Source organism: Elaeis guineensis, chromosome 3, assembly GCF_000442705.2.
Source record: "Elaeis guineensis isolate ETL-2024a chromosome 3, EG11, whole genome shotgun sequence".
In the NCBI taxonomy this organism is placed as follows: Eukaryota; Viridiplantae; Streptophyta; class Magnoliopsida; order Arecales; family Arecaceae; genus Elaeis; species Elaeis guineensis.
This window is the reverse complement of record NC_025995.2, coordinates 90,167,855-90,188,689: the sequence shown is the minus strand read 5'-3', so window position 1 is coordinate 90,188,689 and position 20,835 is coordinate 90,167,855. Positions and strand designations below refer to the sequence as shown.

At 38.0% G+C, this 20,835-nt stretch overlaps 1 pseudogene; it reads right to left on the bottom strand.

The window, feature by feature from the left end:
- Nucleotides 1–15,143: 15,143 nt before the first annotated feature.
- On the bottom strand, nucleotides 15,144–16,454 carry LOC140856267 (uncharacterized; annotated as a pseudogene).
- Between the last annotated feature and the right edge of the window lie 4,381 nt (nucleotides 16,455–20,835).

Here is a 20,835-nt window from a genome sequence, read left to right as displayed (position 1 = left end):
GGAATTTTGTCCGATGGGGACCCTCCGATGCCTAATTCAGTAAAAAATGATGAACAGAAAATTTAGAGTAGAATATGGCAGAGTTTTAATCCAAAAGTTCTCTTTATTATTGCCGTTCCCTTATCTCCCCTCTATAGGCAATTCGAATGTAACCGTTGAGTGCATGGGGTCCGCTTATCATGGCACTAAAGAGATAGTTAACCCTTTTATCAGACTATAATCATAGAGTTAGTGGGCTATTTATCCTACTGACAGTCGTGGTATGGAGTTGTTACCCGTGATTGAGGTATCATGATCGTGGATTCCAATTGTATAACAAATCGATGATTCTGGCATATTGATTGGAGGTCGGTGATTCTGATATACTGACTGTAAGTCAGTTTCTCATACTTTGTATCGAAGAGTCATCAGTAGTATAGTGTATCAAGTCGTTTGGATAAGTTGCCGCTTGAGAAGATGATCGGGGGTTACTGATAGGAAGTCGGCTTACCAATAGATAGTCGGCCATTCTTCATGTTCCGTGACAGCGATAGAATGTCGGGGTGATGAACCCTGTAGATGCAATAGTCAAACCAGTAACTCCTCTGGTAGTTATTTTTGATGGTCCGACATCTGTGGCCAATGTTGAGTCGGAGAACCAACCCTGTATCGAGGAGAGCAGATCCGATTGTCCCAACAGTTGTCTCCCACTCCCAAGTCCAAAATGACTTGATATGTTGGATGATGGGAGTGAGCATATCTGCTGTCATGAATTTGAGCCTTGATTCTATGGTCATTTCAATTGCAGGCATTAATGATCCTCTCAAAAAAAAAATCTTCAGTCATTTTATCGTTTCGATAATCATGCGATCATCATTAGTATATCAAATCGAGGAGATGTTTATTTAATGTTGCAGTCCGTCAAATGGTGGGAAGATTCGATTGATTTGATTTTGATACATCGGATGCTGCCATGTGTCTGATGATTATTGGTTCTGACGATTCACGTGGATCATATTGACGTATTTTGATCAGGCAGTAGGTGTGTCGAAAGGTCCGAATGATGTTCGGCCCTAACATTGCCATATGTCAGGATCTGGGGGAATCTTGATTTGGATGAACTTATCTCGATTGTCAGTGGGATCCATATAAAGGTCACTTTCCTCCTTCATTTGGGTCTTCTGCAACTCTAAGAATCCGTGCATTTTCCTATGGGTGTCAAGAGCTCCATTGAAGGGAATCATCTTCTTCTCCTCATCTTTGTGATCTCCAGGATTTTCCTTTGCTTTCAAGTTGGCCTTTTCTCCTTCCCTTCACTTCTTTTTCAATTTTTTTCCGCCATTGTTAATGGCTAGTAGCAGTAGAAAGGGTAAAGGTCAGGTTAGGGAAGATGAAGATAGACTTTCTAGTCCAGAATCTTATTGGGGTAGTCGATCGGTTAGTTCGCTTGACAACTCCCTTTCGAGTTTGGCCGTGAAAGCTTCATCCATGACCGAATCCAAAGTTTTTTGGCTCTGAGAATGATATCGTATCCTGGAACAGTTTCAGCTTTATGCATCCAATTTGGATGACCGGATGATCTCCCCTTCCTCCAAGTCAAGTAGCTATTTACGTAGAGAACCTTCGGGCAGGTTTTCACTTTCCGATTTCGGACTTTGTTCGAAATATTTTTGACTATTATATGATTTATCCTACCCAACTTGCTCTAGATTCCATTCAGTTAATTATCAATTTTGCTCTGTTATGTCATATGATTCCAACCAACTCTAGAGTATCTCTTTTTGAAGCTTTCTTCGTACTTCATCCACACCCTAAGGTTGAGGGTTTGGTGGTTTTTTGGCCCGAAAAAGGGTCTGCATTTTATTACTGGGCTCCCTTCTTCTATCCATGAATGGAAAAAATAGTTCTTCTTTATTTTTTCCTCTTTGGCCTGGGGCTTTCCTTCTTAAAAGAATCGTAGAGTGAGTCAGAATGAGAATAGCAGAGTCGATGTCGTCGATCGAGAAGACTTCCTGCATTTGAAAGATATGGAAGTCCCTCAGCAATGGGAGCTGCTAATGGAGTAGAGCCTATATGATGTCAGACTTAGTTCAGCACCTTCTGCAGGTATAGCATAGTACTCGTCAATCTTTTATTTTTCATTTAATTTCAAATTTGTGGCTAAGTCATTATCATTATCTATCTACAGGTATGCGACTGTCGACAGATGAGATTCGATAAAATGCCATTAGAAAGAGGTCTGCTGCTGGTGCGGGTCCATCTCCAGATCCAAAGAAGACCTAACCCGACACTCCTTTGGTGGTCATTTTTGAAACCCGCACCGAACCTGTAATTGCACTGTCAGCCCTGGGGGTCCTTCTGCCACCTGAAGCTCTTCCTCCAGTTGAGCAATCAAGCAATCATGAGACATCATGATCATTGATCCACCACCTATCAACTCGGCATAGACGACATCTCAGGTGCCATCATCATTTCATCGATCTTCCACACCCAAATGGATGGCAATGCTAGTCGGTCAGCCATCCGCTCAGGAGCACGAATAGATGCTGCAGGTTTCGGCTAGTGGTGAGGCTCCGAAAGACTTGATGGAACATTTTGACATTTGGGTACCCGTTGGCGAGTCGGCACTGTGGAACCCAAAACTAGCCAAACAACTTTTGGAGGCTGCTCTTCTCTCGACGGATCGGGAGAATAGAAAGAATCAGACCATCTCCGACATCATTTCATCTTTTTATCCCATCATCCTCAACGTAAGTCGATATTTCCCTGTTCGTTTGCTCTTGTCTCATTTGCTTTTGTAATTTTAACTGTTATCTTTTCCAGTAGGTGCATGATATGTCGACATTAGAGATAGGATTCAAAGGGGTAATGAAACCTAGTAGGACATGGGCCGACTGAGTTGCAGCTGCAAATGCTAACAAGAAAGTCACCAATGAGCTTCTTTAAGTGGTGATAGACTGGAAAAAGAAACACAAAGAAGAAATATCCCGATTGAAGGTCGAATTAGCATCGGCTCAACAGACCATCAGCTCCCATGATGCCAGGATTCAACAAAAGAAGAATACAATTACCCACTCTAGGGGGAATGTGACGAATGTTTTTGCGAGCTGGAGAATGAGTGGGAGAGGCATCGGGCGATCAAAGCATGGTTGGCACTAGCCTATGTCGAGTCGGTGATTGTGAAGGAGGCGGTGAAGGCTGCTCAGGAGGCTCTTAGTCGAGCCATCAAGGACTACAAGAAGTCTGAAGACTTCAAACAAAAAGTCCTCGAAGGTAGTGATGAAGCTTACTAGATCGGGTATGAAGATGGTAAAGATGCTGTTGCAAAGCTTTATCCAAACCTAGATCTGAGTAGCATTACCATCCTGACTCTGAAAGAAAGGGCGACAGAAGTAGCACCGACTATCGAAGGAACTGCTCTGATTACTAAGAAAATCACACCGACGTCGGTCGAAGTAGAGCTGGTTACTATCGAAGTCCAAGAGGTCGAAGCTATTGCGATGACCGAAGTTGTTAGTGAAGTCGAGCGGCAATCGATGTAGTTTTTCTCTTTTTGTTACTGGATCTTAGTCCGATTTTTATATAGCCTTCAGTCGACAATGAAATTTCTTTCCTTTTATCATTGGACCTTATTTTGATTTTGTAGTCATCAACTGGGTAATGAAAGAAATTTTTTAAGTGAAATTTTTTGAATGTCAAGTAATCAAGTCTCTTTGAATGTAATCATTATTCGTTGTAGATGACTGTTGCTAGTTTAAACGAATAGTAATCAGTAATTTATCAACCGATGTCATAATGTCTTCCTTTTAGTCAGGTATTAACCAACTATTTGGGCACAATTTCTATAAATTTTTGATATATGCAGACAAACTGAATATCCATTGACCGACAAGAGTCGGATCGATATATTTTTCGACAACTGTAGTCGAGTCGATATATCTTCCGACCGACTTCGGTATATTTTTCAATCAACCATAGTCGAGTCAATATCTTCTGATCGACTTTGATATATTTTTCAACTGATCGAAGTCAAGTTGATATATCTTCCGATCAATCTGAGTCGAGTCAGTATATCTTTCAATCGACTGAAGTCGGTTTATAGATTAATCGATGGATCATCGGTCAGACATCATATTTATAGATAACTGAATATTCAGTTGAAAATTTATTGAAAGCTGAACATATCATTTCAAACATATTATGTTATATAGACAAACTTCACTGATAATACATTTGTAGATTGTCGGTATTTTATATCTGAGGGACAGTCGTTCCGTCGAGGGTCTCAAGTCGATATGCACTCATGTGAAAGATTTCAGTCACCCTGCATGAGCTTTCTTAGTTAGGAGATAATTTTTCTTGCTCCAAGAATTTTAAAACTTCTGCTTTTCTTAAAATCAAGTTGTCAGGATGGAAGACCTTCGGTTTAACCCTACTATTGTAATATCCAGCCACTTTTTGTCGATATGCAGCCATCCTTATTTGAGCTTGTAACTGAACCTCCAGGAGTAAATCCAAGTCGGCTCTTCGATAGTCGGAATTACTTGACTCTGCATACTATTCGATCCTCATTGATGGTAGTCTGATCTCTAATGGGATCACTACCTCCATTACATATGCTAGATTGAACAACGACTCTCCTGTTGGGATGCGAGGAGTCGTCCAATAAGCCCATAAGACTGAGTATAATTCTTCTATCTATAAATTTTAGACTTCATTCAGTCTGATTAATTTTGAGACCATGTAGAATCATTCAGTTTGTCACTTTCACTTCTCTGTTTGACTACGGATGGCTGATGCAGGTGAGTTTGTGGGTGATATAAAATTTTGCACAGAACTCTTTGAACTTCTAATTGTCGAATTATTGATCATTGTCGGTAATAATATTGTATGGCAATCTGAATCAGTATATATTGAATTTTTGGATGAAGTCTTCCATTTTGCCTTCAATAATTTATACTAGGGGTTAAGCTTCCATCCTTTTGGTGAAATAATATACGGCAATGACTAAGAACTTCCTCTGACCAGTCATTGGAGGGAAGTGATCGAGTATATCGATTCTCCATTGTGCAAAGGGCCATGGTGCAATAATTGATGTCAACTGATTAGCCAGTTGATGTTGAATATTGGCATACTTTTGACATGCTTCGCACTTTCAAACAAACTCGACAGCATCTTTCCTTATGGTGGGCCAGTAATACCCCTGTCGTAAGACTTTATAAGCCAGTGATTTGTCCCCCAGGTGATTTTTGTAAACTTTTTGTGGGCTTCTCAGAGAGTATAATCAGCTTCGATATTAAACGAGTAAAAAGAGAGAATAACCTTTTATATAGTTGTCTATTCATCAGCACATACTGTGAAGCCATCCATCTTAGCCATTTGGCTTCCAATGAAACTTGGGGTAGAGTTCTCTCGATCAAATACTAAAAGATTGGATCCATCTAGCTGGTTCATCATTTTATTTGTTGCACTCCATGGACTTTGTCGATACTTAATTATTCGAGGTATTTAATAAATGCTCGATTGAGTAGATTGGAAGAAGTAGCCGTCTGTCGAAAAAGTGTGTCGATGCATGTATTTTCTATTCTAGGGATATGAAAAATTCTGAAATATTTGAAAGTTTGGATGAGATTTTTTACTTTTTGAAGGTACTTCGGGTCTCGGATCTCAAATTCACCTTTAATCTGTCCGGTGATCAATTATGAATCGATGAAAACCTTCAATTTATCCATACCAAGCTCTTTTGCAATCTTCAAGTTAGCTAACAAGACTTTATATTCGGCTTGATTATTTGAAGCTTTAAAGTTGAACTGAAGGGCGTATTTAGTTACTATCCCTTCAGAATTTATGAGTATGAGGTCAGCTCCATTTTTTGAGCGTTGGATGCTCTATCAATGTGCAATGCCCAATCAAATTCTGATTCGACCTCTGAGCTTTCAATTTGCTTAGACCGTCATTAGATTTATCGTCGGATACGATGCACTCGATGATGAAGTTGATCAAGATTTGAGCTTTCATTGATGGTTGTGGACGATACTGTATACCAAATTTACTAAGTTTAATTATCTACTTTGCCATCCGACCAGAGGTATCTGGTCACTGCAAGATTATCTTCAAGGACTGATCTATTAAAATGACTGTTGAGTGTGCTTGAAAGTATAGTGGAAATCTCTAGATCGAAATAATAAGAGTGTAGACCATCTTTTCTATCTTCGAATATCTAATCTCAGTGTCATATAGTGCTTAGCTTGTATAGTAAATAGGCCTTTGAGTTTGATTTTCATCTTCGCTGATGACAACCAAACTAACCGCTTCTGAAGATGTGACCAAGTAGAGATACAGTGTTTCTCCTTCAACTTTGTAAGTAGTGGAGGAGATGTCAAGTACCTTTTTAGGTCTTCAAAAGCCTTTCAGCATTCATCCGACTATAGGAAGTCATTTGTTTGCTGCAAAGTCTTAAAGAAGGGTACACATCTTTATATTGATTTCAAAATGAATCGACTAAGTGTGGCAATTCTTCCATTCAACTATTGTATCTCCTTTTTAGAGTTGGGATGCTTCATGTCAAGAATAGCCTTTATCTTCTTTGGGATAGTTTCAATTCTCCACTGCGACATGAGAAATTCAAAAAAATTTTCAGTTGTTATACTGAATGTACGCTTAGTCGGATTTAATTTCATCTGATGTCGTCGATGTATGTCGAAAGCTTTCTTCAAGTCTCGAACATGATCATATATTTCAATACTTTTCACTAGCATGTCATCGACATAGACTTTCATATTTTATTCGATTTATTTTTTGAAGACTTTATTGATCGATCGTTGATAAGTCGCTCCAGCATTCTTCAAGTGAATAGTATCATTTTGTAGCAGTAGATACCTTTATCGATCGTAAAGGCTGTATTCTCTTCATCTTCGGACATCATTCGGATCTGGTTGTATCCCAAAAAGGCATCCATAAAGCTCAAGAGTTTATACCCTGATATTGCATCAATTAGTTAATCAATCTTCGATAAAAAAAACTTTCTTTCGGACAGGCTTTGTTTAAGTCGGTATAGTCGATGCAGATTCATCATTTTTCATTGATTTTTTTACCACCACAACATTAGCCAATCAGTTCGGATAGTTGACTTTCATGATGAAGTCTGCTGCAAAAAGTTTATTGACTTCTTCGTCGATGGCCTTCTATCTTTCAGGGGCAAAACTTTTTTTCTGTTGCCTCACCTGTTTAAATTTTAGATCAATATTTAACCGATGAGTTATCATATCTGGAGAAATTCCAGGCATGTCTGCCGCCGACCAGGCAAAGACATCGGTGTTACTTTTTAATAGATTTAGTAGTTGATTTCACTCCAACTCAAGTAGAAGTGACCTGATTTGAACAATTTTAGTCAGATCATTTTCTCCCAATGGGATCGAAATCAGTTGTTCAACTGGCTCATCCTTTTCTTCATTATCTCTTTGATCCAGTTTGTCAATCGATAGAGGGTCTTCGGATTTGTTGCCATCGATAGAAATCATGAAGTAGCATCGTGTCAATTGTTGATCCCCTCGCATCTCCCCGATCCCATTTCTTTTCAGAATTTGGATAAGAAGATGGTATGTCGAAATAACCACTCTCAACCCATTAAGTCTCGATCGTCCGAATATGGCATTATAAGTAGAAGGTACTCAGACAACAATAAATGTTAAGAGGATAGTACTTTGTTGTGGTTCGATTCTGATAGTTAAAGGGAGAATAATTTTTCCCTCTACTCCGACTGCATGTCTTGTGAAGCCGACTAAAGGGGTAGAACCTTCTCGAGTCAATCGATTGATAGTCACATTTGAGAGAAGGTGGAGTAAAATAAAACATCTATAGAATTTTTATTATCTATAAAGATTCTTTTTACATCATAGTTAGCATCATCGTCGAGATGATGACAGCATCATCATGAGGAGTTTGTACTCCTCGAGCATCATCATCCGAGAAGAAAATTACATTATCTTATCGTTGCTTCTTGGATGATTCTTCTTTGGAACTTGCCCCCCAATCTCTTGATCGTCCTGCGATCATATTGATAACTCCCACCATTGGTTGATTGTTGTTAGCTTTCTCAGATTGAAGATGAGATTGTTGATCGGCAAGAGATTGAGTCAAACGATCGCATCGATATTTTTTGAGATAGTCCCATCAGATTAGACTTCTATCTCATCTTTGAGTTGAATACACTATTCGGTATCATGATCGTGATCATGATGGAACTGACAGTATTTCTTCTTATCGTAGCTCCTCGGTGGCGCTTTCATTGGTGATGGATGATGAAGAGAATCTTCTCCCTCAATCTCCATTAGAATCTGTGCATGGGAGCAGAGAGAGGAGTGTAGGAGTCATACCTGTAATTGAAGTTATTTGATTTTAGACTCCAATGATGGAACGAAGTTTCTTTATTGGCTGATACCTGAATTGGTCCAATCGGGGCTCCATTCTTTTTCTTTTATTTTTTTTCTGACTTTTTTCTTTCGATTGACGTCGATTAGTAGTACCCTCGTCTGTGCAAAAATATTTATATGCATGCTCGACAAGTTCTGCATATGTCCGAAGAAGCATCTTATCCAGAAAATAAAAGAATCTAAAACTTCTAAGCCCCCTCTTCATAGTCGAGATGTCCATGTCCTCATTGCGGTCTCGGACTTCAAGCGTGGCAACATTGAAATGCACCATGAAGCTTCTTAAGATCTCTCCTTCATTTTGCTTGATGGAGAAGAGACTGTCGGATGTTCACGGTATTCTTCTACTAGTACTAAAATGAGCCACGAACAATTGCTCCAGGTACTCAAATGAGTAAATGCTTCCTGATTGGAGCCTAGAATATCAGGCTTGAGCAGCTTTCTGGATAGTGGCTGAGCAACTTAGACATAAGAGGACATCAGTTGCCTCCTGAATCATCATGAGAGTCTTGTAGCTCTTCAGTGATGAATAGGATCGATGAAACCATTGTAAGGCTCCACTGCGGTATCTTGAGCCAAGTCAGGATCAGCTCATCCAAAATGCATCGGAAGAAGGGCAGAATAGTGTGGTACTGAAGTCGTTGGAGGAACCTCGATTTTTCATCTAGAGTTGAGCAAGTCAACAGTCAATCTCTTTTGACTTGCACTTATAGTCATTGAGCCATCATTGCTGTGAGACTTCAAGAGTAGAATCCTCCCTTGAAGAGCTGAAGGCGAGCGGGGCCACTTCCCCTTTTTTGCACTGTGGCGAAGAGAAGGAGAAGGAGACCACTGTTGTTGGTGGGTGGCACGGTGATAGTGCTGGGATGGCTATGACTCGACACGATGGGAATATCGAGCCGGTCGTCGTTCCAGAGGTGGAGAAGGAGACTGTCGTGGGGTACACGTCTGTGCCTGGATGGCACTGTGTATAGCACTGGCTCCTCTGCCACCGGCTGCTGCTGTTGTTGCTGTGTTTGCTGGAGGCTATGAACTACCTCCATCAATGTCTTCACTTGTTGTACCTTAAGATAGAAAATTATTGAGTGTCTGTGATAATGACCGGACGCAAAGAGCTAGGCTCTACCGGTGGAGGTGGGAGATCTTTCCGGTGGGAAGATTACCTTATAGAGCTGGTGGAAACATTTTAGGCTCTTATTTTTGATATGGTGGTTAGATTTTTTGAATGCCCCCCTTCCTGACGTGCCAATCTGTTGCGGTCAATTTTCGTATGCGCCTAATTTCAATGAAGAGCGACCTATGAAATAAGTCCGCTAGCCAAAATTTTGTACGATGGAGACCCTCTAATGCCTAAGTTAGCGAGAAATGGTAAACAAAAAATTTAGAGTAAAATTTGATAGAGTTCTAGTCCAAAAATTTTCTTTACCAATGCTATTTCCTTACCTCTCCTTTATAGACGATTTGGATGTAACCGTTGAGTGCATGGGATCCCACTCATTAAAGGGGTAGTTAACCCCTATTATTGAGCCAATCATAGAATTAGTGGGCAGTTTATGCCCACTAACAATCATGGTATGGAGTCGTTATCCCTGATTGAGATATCGTGATTGTAGATTCCTATTGTATAACTAGTCGATGATTCTGGCATATCGACTGGAGGTCGGTGATCCTGATATACCGACCACTCATTAAAGGGTAGTTAATATTATTGAGCAATCATAGAATTAGTGGCAGTTTATGCCACTAACAATCATGGTATGGAGTCGTTATCCCTGATTGAGATATCGTGATTGTAGATTCCTATTGTATAACTAGTCGATGATTCTGGCATATCGACTGGAGGTCGGTGATCCTGATATACCGATTATAAGTCGGTTTCTTATACTTTGTACCGAAAAGTCATTAGTAGTATAGTGTATCAGGTCGTTTGGATAAGTTGCCGCCTTTGAATATGATCGGGGGTTACCAACAAGAAGTCGGCTTACTAATAGACAGTCGGCCATTCTTCATGTTCCATGACATAGATAGAATGTCGGGGTGATGAACCCTGTAGATACTATAGTCAAACTAGTAACTCCTCGATCCGGCGATTATGTTTTGACAGTCCGACATCTGTGGCCGATGTTGAATCGGAGAATTGATTCTGAATCAGAGAACTGATTCTAAATTGGAGGGAGCAGATTTGATTATCCTATCGGTATTTTTTTAAATTTAACATATATATGCTGCATGCCTTTCCATATGCCTTGAATGTAAATTTACTAGTAAAAACAAAAACCAAATCTGAACATGCTGAAAACCGAAATATGGTAGTGTCTAAAGAGAGATGTGAGTTTGTTAACATCCGCCACTGAAGTGACCCTGTTTAATCTATTATTTTCGCCTTGTCAGTGTTTGCTATTAGGAGGCCAAAAAGTGATATCCTGTTTATCAAAAAATGAAAATATAAGAAAAGAAAAGTCAGAAAAGTTTAAAAGTTGGCGCTATAATCAACTCTTACAAAAGTAATCAGTTCTTATAGTTTTACTATATATTGATGCTACGCTGATTTAGAGGTAGCAATGGACGTAACTGCATTATGCAAGGAAACATTTCACTCCTTCAAATTTAGTGTATGAATCATTTCTCTGAAAATAAAATATTAAATACAATAAAAAATATTTTAAACCTCTTTTGTATCTGAAAAATTGATCACGCATTATATTTGTAGGTAACTGATTTTTTTCCTTACTAAAAAAAAAAGGTAATTGATTCTTTTGTTCGCTGGGGTGGAGATTGGAATTAGGTTTATGCCGCATGAAAAATTTTACTTCCTGTATTGATTTGGCTTGTGTTTTTTCAATTCAGTGGCCATTTCTGATAATACAAATGTGTGCTTATCATTTAGGATTGGTGTCACAAAATGAGATAAGATGGTATCAAAGTTAACATGTTTGGCTCTTTTCCATAATTGGGATACTACTTTTTGGGTATCAAGGCAGTCTTAAAGTGATTAGAGTAACTTTTGCTTGTCTACCCAATTCCAGGATTAGCATGAACATTGTTATATGAATGTTGTTTCAAGAAGAGGTACCTTATAACAACACAAATATCCTTGGGTAGTTTACCCTAAATTGTCTGCTTGATCTGTGACCTAGTTCCCATTTCTAAATATCCGAACAATAGAAACCTTGAAAGGATGACCGCCATGTTCCACGGATTAAATGGACAGATGATGGGAAGAGGACGAAGGACAATTTTGACCGTCACAATCACCAAGTCCATCTCCATCTAGATAGCACTTGACTTCGGTGGATGCACGGCACATCCTACTGCCAGTAGGTTAGATGAGAAAATGGATTGTTAAACGGTGATATTTGACCAGAGACCGCATTCATCTTGTTCTTTAGAATTAATTCAAATGGGACAATGTGGATGGATTGGATATGTGGCTTATGATGGTACTCAAATGGTACTATGAAGGGACGTTGCAAGTCCTGCGAGCCAGGAACTATGATAGATGAGGCTCGGGTTGTATCTTTTGCGTGAGAGAACGATTGATCTTCTTTGGCGACTTTGCCCGCCATATCGCACCCGACGTAGATTTCAGAGTACTCCGTATAAATCTTAAAGTACTTAAAAATTAATGGGCCCGGATCCATTTTTTTTAGATAAAAAATTTACCCATAAAATTATATTTTTGTAGATAAATATTTTTCAGATAATATTTAGACAGAAAAATAACTTACCTATGTTCTTTTATATATGGGAAAGTGGCTTTGAAATCTGTTACCTATGTTCTTTTACATTATTACTTTCCCGGATAAGTTGCTAAACTTTATCCATATTTTCTATAATACCCTTTATGCTTCTTGGATCAAATTTGATGATTTATTTATAAAGCTTAATTTTTTTTGTACCAAACTAAGTAATTTTTTTTGTACCAAACTAAGCTTTTAGTCTATACCAAATTATCCTAATATAATAAAATTATCAACTTCTAATAAAGATATATTTTATTTTAGAATTTGTTTGATTCAATGCTTTGCTCAACGGTTTGAAAAAGCTAAAGCTTTTGCTTGCTAGAATGTGTTCCCTTTGATGGAATGCCTGAAGGAATCTCAGTACATGATCGCGGAAGTGAAGCAGAAAATAAAGGATGAGTCTGAGCGATTCTTGCCTGAGTATGGGCTGACAGAGCTCTACCGTGCTTGCTTCACTCAAGAGCCTGACAAGGTTCTGATTGTTCTTGTATATGGCAAACCATTCCTTGGGGCCATTCAGGGTGACTCATTTGGAATTGCTAGCTTGGAATAGCAACTGAGGAAACTGGAGCTGAGTCTTCTTGAATAGTTTTAGATACTGTGGCTGTAAGTTCTTTTATGATAAGATTGATTGACAAATTTTGATGTAACACTAGTCCAATTTGTAACAATTTATTGATATTGGAAGTCTAATTGGATATCCAATTCTTTTCTATGTTATCATTAAAATTCAAGTTATATTTCTATATATTTTGAAGAATTTCTTTTCCAGAACTTGATTTCTTTCTTTTTCATTTCATAATTATGTATGTGGCTCGTCAAGGTTTTTTATTTCCCTTCAATTTTTTGTTTGATATCTGATGCTTGCATAGTGCTCTACCTTTCATTAATGAGATCATTTCACTGATGCTGGGGCATAGTGCTTGATTAGGAATTCATATCGTGAATGGAACAAAAATCGCTCTCTACACAAGCATTATTTGCTTGAGCTTTCGCCCAATAAAGTCCTATGGTCAGTGTACAGCTATAAAAATATATAACTTGGAGATGGTACTGAGTATAGTAAAATAGTAAACAGTGGATGTATATAGAAATAGTTTGAAACGAGATAGCATCATCAGCACAGGGGCATTGTTAAACAAGCATTGACTCGCTCTGTGAGTCGGCAGAAAAGGTACAAAGTAGTTATGAAGAAACATAAAGATCATGAGCTCTATAGCAAGAATAAAAAGTAAAATCCTGTATCAAGTTATTTGAAACTTCTTGAGTAGTCCACCCACAAATACTTCACAATTTCATCATAAAATTCATTACATATAAATACCAAAATATGAGACTAAGATAAACATAACTAACAAAACAAGTAAACATAGAACAACCCACATCAAATACTAGTATGTAAGTACCAAAATACCACTCCAAGATAAATATGAGTAACAAAACAAATAAAGATAAAACAACCCACATCAAGTACCGGTATATTAGTATCAAAATATAACTCCAAAATAAACCTAAGTATCAAAACAAGTAAACATAAAACAACCCATATCAGATACTAGACTCGTAACCAAAATGCTTCATCGGCAAATACTTTCTACTGGTCACGTCCCACTATAGCAAGAACATAAGCATGTCTATAATCCTCTGGCAAACTAAAAAAATAATCAGTCTCCTGCACATCACTTGAAATTTTCCTCCCCACCATCATCCTCTCATTTTGAGTGAGCCCTTCAATCTTGAGAATCTCATCAAATACTTTCATTCTCATCTCCCTTTCCACATTGAATACTCCAGCCAAGTGTTTCATATGATCCCCAGCCATTTGAAAGTATGATCCCAACTTGGACAGCTCATCTGAAAGGACTTTCACCAATGGATCATCTTCGGTAGTGCCCCTTGATCTCTTTGACCTGTGCTGTCTAGAAGATGGACCTGTTGCTTGACTAGGTTGCATGCCAATAGGTGACTGTGTATCAAATGCAAAACCATAGTAATCTTCTGGATATTTTCCAGATCTATATTGTTATTCCAATCTACATCAAATATCTCTTCATTAACAAACTTAGTATTTGTTACTCCTTCTTGCTCCATATGCTCTACAGCATCTGCCGGTGTCTCAGCTGCTTCTCCAGTTGCTCTGTCTCTACCAAATACTATCGCCAACTGATCCAAATGAGGGAATTACTTATTCCTAAGCCCTTTGGCATATGGATGACTCTTTAAGAAGTAATGAACAACCAATTGTCAGTTGAGTGTTTAACTTAGAAATTTATTTTAAAAAAAAAGATGATAAGAAAGGTGTTAAGATTTAATAAGAATATATCTTACCTTTATTCAATCATTGAAGACACTCTCCTCACATATGATGCATTTATCTTTGTCATTCCATCCAAATCCTGAAGCCTGAGGTTCTAACATCTCCTGAATAGCATTGTATTGCCTTTTTAGATGCTTTACCCTTGATTCAATATGTGGGCTAGACTTTAACCCACAACCAGGAAGCTTCTCCTCCATCCACTTCTCCAATTGCACAAGATATCCACTTCTAAAGGTGCCATTGTCCGCTTTCCAATGTCCACAATTTACTAGATCTAATAAGCATTCAACCAACTTTGCATCTTCAACAGGTCCCTAAGTTCTATTCTGCCTCGATGCTCCCTTCATCTTTTTAGAAGTTCCCACAATTGAAGTGCTCATTTCTATACATTGCATATGACAACCACGATACAATTTGAAACACATGATTAGTTAACATGAATTAAAATAAATAGCATATAATTCTTTCATTGAATATAAAAGCAATCCATAAACATTGCTACAAAATAAGCTTACAACAAATTATGACAAGCCATAAAAAGTTGTTCATACTATTATATGCCAAAACAAAGTTGTTCCAAATATTACAAGGCCAAATGATGTAACAAAATAATATCTAACATACATCAACTAGAAGAGACATAACAATCTAGTACAATATAAATTAGAAGAAAAATCATCTCTGTCTCTCTTGCTGCCACTGTGTGAATATCTGTGTAGCCAATGTATCCCTCCAAGCATTCCATTCATTGCTTGTTTCCATTATTGTTATTCTCTCTTGATACATATCCTGCATGCTATCGACTTCATCATCATCAAGTGCTTGCTCAAGTGGGTCAATGGACATTTCTCTTCTTATAAAGTTGTGAAGAAGACAGCAAGCAGAGATTATCCTACAATGAGTTTTAATAGGATAGAATGATGGTCCTCTAAGAATTGCCCACCTCATTTTGAGGAGACCGAAGGCTCTTTCTATGACATTTCTAGCTTGTGAGTGTTTCATATTGAAGAACTCTGTAGGTATTGAAGGTTGAGCTCCACTTCTCCACTCACTAAGATGGTATCTCTGGCCTCTATAAGGAGCCAAAAATCCTTCACAATTTGGAAAACCAGCATCACATAGATAGTAGTAACCTAATATCAACAAACATAGTCAATCATCAAATAAAAATTTTAGATAAATATATAATTGCTCTATAGTTTTTTTCATGCTTAATTTACCTCGAGGTACTCTTAATCCATTTCTCCTAGCAATTGCATCACGAAGAATCCTACTGTCTTGTGCAGAACCCTCCCAACCGGGCAGAACATATATAAACTGCATATCTTGAGAGCAAACACCCAAAACATTTGTTTCAATTTCATTCTTTCTGGTCCGATATCTAGGTTTATCATGTTCTGTAACTCGAACTCTAATATGTGTACCATCTAAAGCACCTAAACAATTCTAGAATTGCAAAAAAGGTAACAATCAATATATGCTTACAAAATAAAGATAACTAAACTATAGTAATGAAGATGATACCAACCTTAAACCACCTCCATCGATCATCTATTGAGTTTTCAAGCATCGGTTCTGATTTTTTAAGTAGAATCTCATGTAGGTACAGTATTGCATAAAGAACAGCATTGAAATGTCTACTAATTATGGAGCCTGATCGACGGAATAATAATTGCACGGATCTATTTTTTGAATGGTGACCTATAGTATTTAAAAATATGGCTACCATTTCTTCTATCCTTATATCTCCACTAGCTGTCAATTTTCCAATTTCTTCAACATGTTACACAATTTCATAAAACATCTCCTATCCATCCTTAGATGATCTATACAAAACTGGTCACTCTCCATTGTCATATGCCTAATGTTTGCAAGTCAAGTTATATATCTTTGTTCATGAGTCTCTCTAATTTCATCACCTTCTTCAGATATCAGCCTATGCACTGATCTCCTCCTTCTCCTAATGACTATGACTAATGTGACCATATAACATGCAATTAAGAACTTCATCATCATATTATAATATATCTCTATGATAGCCGTAGAATTCTTCTCTTTCTATTCCTATCTACACGATAATGGCCATCCCTGCACATACAAATTGATTATAATTAAAGGTGTGGTCAAAATTGATGATTGGATAAGAGGAAGAAAGCTTATCATAAAAATGATAGTAAACTAATAAATAAAAAATATTGAAACATATTAGAAATTGGTTTAAAAGGGGGAGATAGGATAGTTTGCAATATAGACTACTATTTATAATTTGATGATTCTATCTCAATCTAAGACTTCTTAAAATATCTTGTACCATATTTTGATTTCTGAAAAAATAGTAGAGAAAAATATTGAATAGATTACATTAGCTAAGTTTTAACAAAATGATTCTTAATTATCATAAATAAAAAAGATTTAATCATAATTAGATTCCATCAATATTTTTTATATTTGAATTTGCCATTTTGGTGTTTCTGTTTCATGTCAGATCCATATCTCATGTCTGCCTTCATGCTTCACAGCAAGATGATATTCATTTTTATTTTTATTAAATGGATCAAAAAGTATAAAATTTTAACTTACTTGAAAAATTAGTTGCATACCATAACTAAATATAAGGACCAGCACCTTTTACCTTGATGAAAACAGGATGTCAAAGAAAAATATTACAAACATAGCAGGATACTTTGTCTAGTCAGAAAAAAGGTAACCTAAGGAATCACTGCAAAAAAGGTATAGATAATAATATTAACCTGTACTTTAATTTTTAAAATTAAAATTTGATTTCGTAATTCTATATCCTATATAACTTCTTCTATCAGGTTCTTATCAACCATGAGATTTAAAAAAAAAAAACCCTCGCATGCTCCCCCTCCTCCACTGCATGCCACGTCATCCAAAACCAGGCTAATCCCTTTCTTCCCCACTACATTCGCGTTCTCTATTCTCTCCCCGCATCCCATCCTCCCTCTCAGATGCTTCCACATTCTCTCCTCTCTCCTTGCATCCTGTCCTCCCTTCCTCCCTACAAACCACCCCCCACCAATGCCCTATCTAGTTGGCAGATTAATGGTTTCCACCATGTACAAGTGCTTGAAAGGTCAGAGCAGTGAAAATGAGTTCTTGTGATAATGACTAAGACCCCAACCCCACCCGCCCACCAGCCAGCACCCCGCTTCTTTCCTCTCCCCCAAAACCCCCCCAACCCACCCCCAGCATCCGCGTCTTCCCTCTCTGCCCCCCCACATCCGTGTCTTCCCCCTCCCCCAGAGATGGAATGGAACAAAATTACGGAAAAAAAAAAACAGAGGCAGAAAAAAAAATTTATAAAAAAAATTTGATAAGATAATTTTGCATATATACCTTGGAGGATTCAAGAAAGCAGAACCACCACGGATGAAGATGGTAATGATCAAAGAGATAATGAGAAGAAGAACATGAACTAAGCTTTGGAAAAAATAGTCTGAGTTATTAGGCATTAACGATAGAGGCATCGGAAACGAGAAAAAGAATATTTTAGGAATAAAATTAAGAGATCACTTTACCGGTTGATGGAAAAATCATTTAGCCATCCCTTAGATGGGTAAAATTTTTCTCCTATTTCATGGGTAAATGCCACCCATAGAAAATAATTTACCCATCTTGAAATCTGTGAGAACATGGGTAAGTTGGTCAATAGAAAAGTTGACCAACTTTTTCATGATATTTACCCACAAAAGAACGAGCCCATGATATTTGACCAACTTTTCCATCGATAAGTGCAGATCTCAAAACAACTATTGTGCGACCCAATGGTTGATTTGTATGAAGGAGAGTGAATCCTTCTTTCATGCGAAAGATACAACCCTATACCTGATACATGATGGTACTTTCAGCATGAAATTTGGTGCCAAAGATGAGTTGAAGAGCAAATGTTTCTGCTGAATTTCTATTAACAAATCAGACCAGAAGATAGGTTTAGGTGAGGCATGAAAAATCTTCTGAGGTAGCGCTAATGCCCCGTTAGATTGTGATCTACCATCCGAAAAAAAAAAGAAGAAAAGTACAAATCACGAAGTGCTCATCGGTTTGCAAGAAGATTTTTTTTTTTACTAAAATATTTTTTTTGCACAGCTAGTTTCTAGAAATATATACTTAAAAAAATAGTTTTAATATATTTGACTTATCTAAAAAAAATGATACATAGTGCTTCATGTTTGGTTAAATATTTTTTTTTTTTGAGAAAACTACATATAGTATTTATTATAGTCTAAATAAAAAAAAAGATATTAAGCCTTCAAAATCATTTTTGAAAAAACAACTCCAATATTCAAACGATTGGAAATAAGAAAAATATATATTCCATATGACTATTTTTAAAAAATATAAAAATTTTATTTTTATAAAAATTTTATTTTTATTTTTAAAAAATATATTTAAATAAAAGAGATTTTTTTATTTGGCATTTCAATGCGATTTTCCAAACAGTTGGAGTCCAAAGGGATAAGGGTAAATGAAAAGGATTTAATCAAACCAAGGAAAACAACCATCAGAAAATTACTTCCACGACTTCTCTTTTGTCGCTTTGTGCTTCTTCCTCGACGAATCTTCTCTTTGACAGCTATATGGATGCCTTATGCGCTGTTGGTGCATATTATCTAACCTCATCATCGTCTAAATATGTGGCAGTAGATTGTATTTGAGTTAACTGTTCCTCCATGATGATATTGGCCTATGATCGATCTGTCTCTTCAGTATTATCTGTTAGTTGGTTTAATCCAAAATTGATCTTAAACAAACCTTCACCTCAGTTTGTAGCTGATCTGCAACATTTTACTTTGGTTATCATCCGACATGATTATTGATATTAAGGACATGATGCCCAGTTCAGACGGTTACCGATATCAGCTATTCCACATCTGTTTATCACGATATGCCATAAAAAATACAGACGATTATCCGATAGCTGTGCAGCTCAGCAATAACTATCTTCCAGCGGCATTACAGTTCATTACTACGTGGGCAAACACCCGACGATCTTTTCACGGTTGGCCATTCTGTTATAATAAATCTCTAACGATCTAATAAACTTTTCTTAAGGCCTAAGCGAGCTCTCTTTATAAAAAGAGGAATATGATACTCTTTGGGAGGTAAGTCAGAACTCACAGAGATAAAACCTGCACTGAAAAGAATTAGAATTCTCTCCATTTTTTTCTTTTTTAAATTTCTATTTTTTTTTATATTTTTTTATTTTTACTATCTGTTTTCAAGATCCCAACTGACTTAAATATTGAAGAATCTTAAATCGAAGAGTATCTTCGTGATTTTAAATTTTTTTTTATAAATTTATCCATCATCTACGTCGACTCGATCGCAGCAGTTCTCCAACTCGTTTCAATACAGACCGCATCTAATTTTCTCCGAAGTCTTGCAGCAACACGTGCCATGTAGCATATATAATGTGTTCTGCAGGACAGAGTACAGCATATACCTAGCTGGCGTGGAGTGCCTCAAATATGGCCACAAAGATCCGAACAAGCCGGGCCCACCTTTCCCCTTACGAAGAATGCGACTCCAGTGGCTGAACAGGTGACCCGCTCTTCTACCAACAACATTCCACTTTCTGATAAGGTGACGACCTCCTTGACGCATCACTCACTGATGGCCGGTGAGTCGACGGTATCGGTCCGCGCAAGTCGAAGACTAATGCCATCGTGGCAGGTGAGCGGAGTCGTGCCCGAGCCAGCACTCGTTTATTAAAAAGGTGCTGCACGCCCTACCCATAGCCGGAAGCGCCGTTCTGAAACTTCTCCCATTCTCTTTGGTAGCGTGCTCTCTGTCAGTGTCTCCGTAACCATGGCTCCAACCTCATTTGAAGAATTCCTCCTCGCCGCGCCGCAGATGGCCAGGACCAGAGGCCTCGATCCAAACCTCATCAGTAAGTTCGCCCTCATAATCGCCGCTGGTGGGCTGATGTTGGGGTACGATCGCCACTGCCGTCGCCACCACCACCACTTGGATTTGGCATTCCAGATTACCTCTTTGCAGATATCATGACCTTCATTCTAGGGCTCTTGCTGATGTACCATTTAATGGCGGCACCTCCGGATTCTACCACCACCGGCAACGGCAAGATCACGACGTGGGTGACTCTGTTCATGTCTGTTGTCACCCTTGCCCTGGGCTCTTATCTCCTGATCTTCGCAAATTGTCATGGGTAACGCTGGACTAAGCGGAATTGGGTGTCATGGACTTGGTCAGTTGGAGCCCCCATGCCTCCCATATCCCTAGCTCATCTATAGATAGTTGATGTTGTTTTTACCTGTTCTGTTCTCTGGATTGTGAGTTTGAGCAAGTACTGCTGTGTGACTTTCATTTCTCAGAGTTCCGT